The sequence below is a fragment of the Ambystoma mexicanum genome, chromosome 6p, assembly GCF_040938575.1.
Source record: "Ambystoma mexicanum isolate Mex_15411 chromosome 6p, UKY_AmexF1_1, whole genome shotgun sequence".
Lineage (NCBI taxonomy): Eukaryota > Metazoa > Chordata > Amphibia > Caudata > Ambystomatidae > Ambystoma > Ambystoma mexicanum.
In genome coordinates this window covers 1095524134-1095531480 of record NC_090935.1, presented here as the reverse complement: position 1 = coordinate 1095531480, position 7347 = coordinate 1095524134, and positions in this window count along the sequence as shown.

The window sequence follows — 7347 nt, the reverse complement described above, 5'->3', positions numbered from 1 at the left end:
TAGTATGAGTGAACACGAGAGAAGGTGTACAGGTGTGACTGGAAACACAGGTTTTAGACTGTTAAATGCATCTGAAGGTCATGTGCAGAGTGTAGCAGAAATGTACCAGTGTTCCTGTGGTATCCTGGTATGATTGTGGTGAATGGCTGAGTGTGTGCAAGGGCCGCCTAGAATGTTTAAGTGGAGCTTGGAGTGTGGGCAGCCTGAGGATTCTTAGAGTGGGTTGGCACTGGGAGATGGACTGGGAACCAGGGCAGAGGCTTATCACTTACTCTCCTACTTATCATGACTATGCTATGTAACCAAGAAGAATAAAGCCTGTTTCCTTTTTACACTTACCTGAGTCAGCCTGGTTCCTGCTCCCTGTCATCACTGGCCCAGGATACTTCATTCGGCGACGAGGATCTTAGAACCTGTAAGACTGTTGGGAAGCAGTAGAAAACTGGAGAAGGAGAGATCCAGGGAGACAGAGATGTGAAACCTCAGAGGTGATGTCGCTCCAGGTGAAGAACAGAAAATAAAGCGGAAGCTGGAGCATGTGGATACTGTAGAAGTCCATGCTGTTTGGGGTCGGGATGGCCCAGTAGGGAAGTCCTGCAGGATACATGTGATGGAGCTGAGCATCCTTGCAGGCAGCCTGGAGAAGCGTACACTATGCTGGCATTAGTGTACTTATGAGGAGTTAATCAGCGTTTGAAATCGTGAGTGTGCGCCGCTTGTGAAGCGGAGTAAGTCCTGCAGGGCATAAGGAACCGTGCATTTACATCCTGGTAGGCAACCATAAGAAGCTGTGATACTGACAGGCGAATTGGAGGACGGCAGCAGTAAAGCAAGAGAGCGTGACTCTGCAGTGGAGAAATGCAGGTATTTTAAGTTGCCAGCATGGGCCGTATGCAGGGAGCGCGAGACTGCTACAAAGAGATCAAGGAATTATCCCGCAATTTGCGGTACCGTAATTAGCGCTTTCCCCATTCCCATAGAGCCCTATGGGGCAAAAATGGGAATGGGGAAGGGCAATGGTGGAAGGGGGAATTACCGCCCCGCCAACCTTGGAATGGGGCGGTAATTCCCCTTTCCACCAAGGCGGTGCCGGTATTTTACCGGCATGAACCATGGCGCTATAGCGCCATGGTTCACCACCTTCTGTGTAATGAGGCCCTATATCTGAGATGCCGCTTCCAGAATGGTGCCTGATCAACACCATGTCTGTTAGTGTCCATCATCCCTTTTCAGTAGATGTGTAGTGGGCAAATATTGAGTGCATATGTAAAGTTTAATGCAATTTAGAGAAGTTGCATGCATGTTGAAGTTGCAAAGTTAGTATGCGCCTGGAGATGAGTGTGCATTTGGAACATGCGACTGTAGGTATGTTGTGACATACATGTGTTTGTTGAGCGTGTGTGTGAAGTAGCACGTTTGAAGTGAATGTTACTGCAATGGGTGTGTGCAGTCGTGAGTACGTATGTTGGGAGAAGTAGGCGTGTGAGAGGTAGCACGCATGTAGTTGAGGGTGAGGATCACATGCTGGCCAGGTGTGATGCCTTATGGAGACCCTAGGGTGACCGATGTTTGGAGCTTAAACACAAATGTTTGATTTGTGTTCGGGGAGGATCTTTTGTTAGAAGCATCCTATTCGGGGAGGATCTTAATATATAAGCATCCTATAGTAGGATACTATAGTAGGAGACATTAAGGCGTAGGTAGTACGCGTGAAGTTATGGGAGTAGGCTACACTAACCATATTTTTTAGTGTTTTGGTTTTACTAGTCTCCTGTAGAATGTTTTAGTGTCGGGGTTTAGGAGTGATTGTTTTTGGACTCCTAATGTCTGTGGTGTCAGGAAGGGCAGTTCACGAGAGATATATTTATTCTTTTAATGCCTAGTTAGGTTGAAGTTACTGCGAGTTTAGCACACAGACAGTTGAGATAAGTTTTAATTGTCAATGGGGAGACAATGAATTTATTATTGTACTATTATCTAACAATTTTAACATCATAGAAGCACTACATTTTCCACTTTGTGTGTGCTTACACTAATCTTTTAGTGTTTTGTAGTGGGAATTTTCAGCAAGTGATGCAATTTTATAATTTTGTGGTGTTTGGGTGGAAGTTTTGTTTTGCACGGTTGTGGCTGTGCACATTTTACGCACCACGTCTTTTGTGGTCGTGTTGTGGTTTATGTGGTCTTTGTCCAGTAAGTCTCTTTGCTTTCATATTCATCCTTCTCTATGTTTTCTTTAGGGGAGATGGGGTAGGTGCTAAGGTGTGTTTGTTTTGGATACTGTTGGTTTTGTTGTTGCTGGCATGTTAGGATTTTGTTCAGGCCAATTATGTACGTTTTGGCTACACTATATGTTGGAAGGTATGTTGGTCTCGTTGAGACAGGGTTAGTGCTCAAGTGTGGCAGCCTTGAGGCCAGGAGTAGCAGTTCTGGCAAAAGGGGGTAGGTTAGGAGGGTTTATGATGGTAGTTTAGTTTTGATTGTCCATGTGGCAAGGTATGCGCTCGGTGGTGGCAGCACTGAGACCCCGGTGTGGCAGGCCGGGGTAGAAGGTGTTTGGTTTGTTTTGATTGTGATCCTAACATGATGGTGAGGGTATTCTGATTTCTGTTTGTTTGTTAAGGAGGGGGATGTGTGGTATCCTGGTATGATTGTGGTGAAAGGCTGAGTGTGTGCAAGGGCCGCCTAGAATGTTTAAGTGGAGCTTGGAGTGTGGGCAGCCTGAGAATTCTTAGAGTGGGTTGGCACTGGGAGATGTACTGGGAACCATGGCAGAGGCTTATCACTTACTCTCCTACTTCTCATGACTATGCTATGTAACCAAGAAGAATAAAGCATGTTTCCTTTTTACACTTACCTGAGTCAGCCTGGTTCCTGCTACCTGTCATCACTGGCCCAGGATACTTCAGTTTGGTGTCACAATGAGTCACAGGAGTTAGAGACTGGAGATACGTGGATCCCTTTACCACAAGCCTTAGTCTGTCTACTTTTTTTCTTTTTTCTTTTTTTTCCCTTTGTAGGAGGGATTACCTGGTATAAACACTCCGGCACCTAGCACAACGGTGCGGAGTGTAGCAGAGTGTTCGGTGTCACAAGGAGTCCTAGGAGTTGGAGACCAGAGCTACGTGGATTCCTTTACGCTAAGCCTGAGTCTGTCTACTATTTTTTTTTTCTTTTCCTTTGGAGGAGGGATTACCTGCTATAAACACTCCGGCACCTAGCGTAGTGTAGCAGAGTGTTCGGTGTTCCGTGGCTCCAGGCGGAGCAGGGACTTACCAGCGACTGTGGAATCATCTGTTGAACTTTTCAGCACCCCATAGTCACACCACTCCCCCTTGAAGTAAGTACTATTGACGGTGGATGAGAGTCTTCAAGTGGAGAGTGTTATAGGTCTATAGGGTGACTATACCTGGTACATGCTTAATGTTGCATGGGACAGCAATTCAACAGCAACATTTTGGATTTGAACTGGAGCTTTTGTATGGTGGTATTTGGACAGTTGACTATCTGGACCATTATCTGATTGGCTCTCCTTGGAGGAACTTTCCTTTGAACCGCCATATCCCTTTGAAATCTGTTGGATTATAGTGCTCCTGTGGCGATAACTATTCTCAAAGCCTTTACGGCCATAAAATCTTTTAGTTTTGCGAGCCCTGTGCTATGGTGACTGCGGGGCTGAGACCCTTTGAGCCATAACAGTGCTAATTTTCTTCACAGAATCTTCCCGCTTCGTGTTGTGGTGACTGCAGGGCTGAGACCCTTTGAGACACAGCAGTGCTTATTTCCTCTGTGGAATTTTTCTATTGTGTTTTGTGGTGACTGCGGGGCTGTGACCCTTTGAGCCACAACAGTGCTCATTTTCTTCACAGAATCTTCCTGCTGCGTGTTGTGGTGACTGCAGGGCTGAGACCCTTTGAGACACAGCAGTGCTTATTTCCTCTGTGGAATTTTTCTATTGTGTTTTGTGGTGACTGTGGGGCTGAGACCCTTTGAGCCACGACAGTGCTTATTTCCTCTGTGGAATCTTTCTGTTGTGTGTTGTGGTGACTGTGAGACTGTGACCCTTTGAGCCACAACAGTGCTTCTTTCAGAGAATCTTTCCAAAGCCTGCTTTACTATTACTAAGTGGACACACTGAAGTGACGCGCCAGAGCCACTTCTTCAACCCGCCCACCCAAGCATTTGGCGTTTTCCTACACGGGAGCTATGATGGATTTATCGGTCCAACTAACCTCCTTGGAAGAAGTAATCGAAGTTGCAGATAGTTTGCCCACAGAAGGTGCCAGTGGATATCCCTGCTAACAACACAGGTCAGCCTAAACGTGCTTGCCCGCAACAGACATTAAAGTTGCCTAAACTTATGTCATCTGATCCTAAGATTACTTCCCGCTTTTTTACGACATGCCCCAAGGAACATATTGACATTGGTTTCGCTGTGCATTCTCTTGTTGAGGATCAGTCCAATTAACTCTTATTGCCCCTCCATTGTTTGGGCTCCAAGACTATTGAATTGATGGCAAAGTCTTTTTCTCTGCCTTCCGTGCACCCCGTGCAAGCACCCCTGGATCTTCCTCTTGTACAGCTGCAGCCTTCCCTTACTGGAATAGTTTGTCCCTCCAGTGAGGCACTGTCTGTCATCTCCTGTATCAATCCTGTGGATAATCTTCCCTCTATCTTGTCTGTGGGTGAAACTGTGTGTATTGTCCATTCTCACCAAAATGCTTTGAATGGTTTCCCAGACCAAGAGAATTCCTTTCAAACTGACTTTTCGCCTGAGTCTGTACCGGCTACTGGTGCTCTTGTGGAGTCTGCTCCTGTCCTAGGAGATCTTTCTATTATCGATCCCTTTTTGGAGATTCCAATTGCTTCGAGGGATGTTTCCCCTTCCCCTGTTGGTAATCTTCACCCTGTTGCTGCCCGCAGGCAGTATGGGTTTCCCTTGCCTGCATCCCTGTGTTCTAACGCATCTATTGACCTTTCCAGTGTTAGCACTTCCACTGCTTCGTTGTTTGATGTTTTGGAGTCCTTATTGATTGACTTAACTTCTAAATGTAACCTGATCGTTACTAAATTGGATGAGCAGGAACAGTCACTCAATCAGTCTCTGAATTTAATTGAAGGGCTTACTAGGGTCTTAAACATCCATGAAATATACTGGTCTGAATTGCGGACACCTTAGTCCCCTTTGACTGCAATCTCCACTTATTGCTCCGTCTTGCCAGTCTCCCCCTATCCACCACCTCAGGCCCCGAAACCCGCTTAGATTGATTCTATGGGGGGCCTTAAACCATTGGTGGAGCCTCCAAAGCGCCGATCCCGGAAGCTAATTAGCCAGGCATTAATGTATGAACCCCTTAACTCTAAAAAAGGAGAAAAGTCATGGTGACTGCCCCTTGTGAGTTGCCGTCTCCTGCCCCATTCCGTAGCTTTCTCCCGCCTCTAGGGTGATTTAACGCTCTCTAACTGTGCAGTCTCTGTGGCTACCACTGAGGTTTTTATGCTGATCAAATCTGGCCTTGCAGTTATTGACTTAACTTGTATACCTGCCCCCACAATGGAAGCTACCCCCTCTGTACCTAATCTTATGGCCACATTTGATTCCCAGGGCATGTTGAATGGCACCAATCCCAATCCCCACTTGTGGCTATTGATCCTCCTACAGTGAGAAGGATTGTTGCAAACTCTTCCGTCCAGACTGTGGGTGAATACAGGGTTTCTCTCCCTCAAGCTCCTGTGATTAGTACACAGGGGGGATCCGAGGGTCCGCTGCATGTAGCTGATGGTTCTGACTTAAAGGCATTTTTGATACAATGTCTTTTTAGGGGGGCAGATGATTACCATCTGAACCACGCCCTGCTGCTTCATCTATTCCACTGCATTATCCACCTACGGGTGATTCGCAGTGAAGATTTTATCATTGTGGACCTCTGCGAACATTCTACCTATGCCACTTCTGTGGTTTATTTCCACTCTAAAGAAACATTGACCTATACGCTCAAATATTCTCACCAACTTAACTGATTGGGCTATGCGTGCACCATAATAGACTCAGTGGGCCTCATTCCGAGTATGGCGGTAAGGGATAGCGGCCACCGCTAACGAGAGCGGTGGCGGTAATCCCTTACCGCCATACTCCGAGTTCCCTTAGCGCCATGGTGCTATTAACACCTGCTTTTAGCAGGCGTTAAATACCATGGCGCTAAGGGACCTTGATGTTAATTACACCACCGTAATTTACGGTGGCGTAATTGACGCCTTCCCCACTCCCATTATGCTCTATGGGGCAAGAATGGGAATGGGGAAGGGTAAATGGGGATTGGGGAATTACCGCCCCGCCAACCTTGGAATGGGGCGGTAATTCCGCCAACCACCAAGGCGCTGCCGGTCCGGGTACGGCGTCAACCAAGGCGTTAATAGCGCCATTGGTTAGCGCCGTACTCGGAATGAGGCCCAGTCTATGTTAAAAGATATCTGCCAGTGGAGCAAAGTGCAGAACCTTTGGGTGCTCCTGCCCCTGGTGATTCTCTTCCTGTTGTTCCCGGTTCTTCACTCGACATTGGGACCAGTGGTGGCCAATCGGGTGAAGAGAACCATTGGTCATGGTTAGCCAGGTTGGCAGCACTAAAGGGGCTACAGAAACTTTTGCTCACTTTATCAGTTGGAATACCCATAGTCAATCCCACTTATTTGAGGAGGGAGGTCTCATGGATCTAATTGACCAATATTCTATAGTTGCCCTAGAGGAGATTTGGCTGACAGAACCTCTTGTTGTTGATGGTTGGCATTTTATTCTCAAATTGGCCAGTCAGGGACCGCTTGGGCGTCCTAGAGGAGGTTTGCTCCTGGGTGCCAAAAATGTTTTGGAGCGGACGGAAATTCAGACGGGTTCTCCGAACATTCTAATGGCTGTGATCGATCCTCCACTTGGAAGCACTAGTGGCCAAGTGGCTATCATCAATCTTTATTATCCTCCATGTAAACTGCCTCATTCCTTGGTGCTCTCTGAGATTTAAACCTTGATCGATCATCTCCTCGTGTATCATTTGTGGGGACTTTAACTCACAGATTCCGTCCTCCCAGTTTTTGGTTGATTCTGGGTTAGACCCCATGACCACACTTTTGGAGGACAATCTTTTGGCCCTCCACTGCAAACGGGGCATCGAATGGGCACCTGTATTATATTGTCGGGGTGTTCTATGATTAATGGAACATTTCTGTTTGACTATCGTCTGAGGTGCACCCACTTTGGTTCAAAATCTAGTTGCATCTTCAATTATGGGTTTTTGTTATCAGACCATTGCTTGGTCCTGCACATGGGCCTTTATCCTTGCTTAGAGAGTGACAATT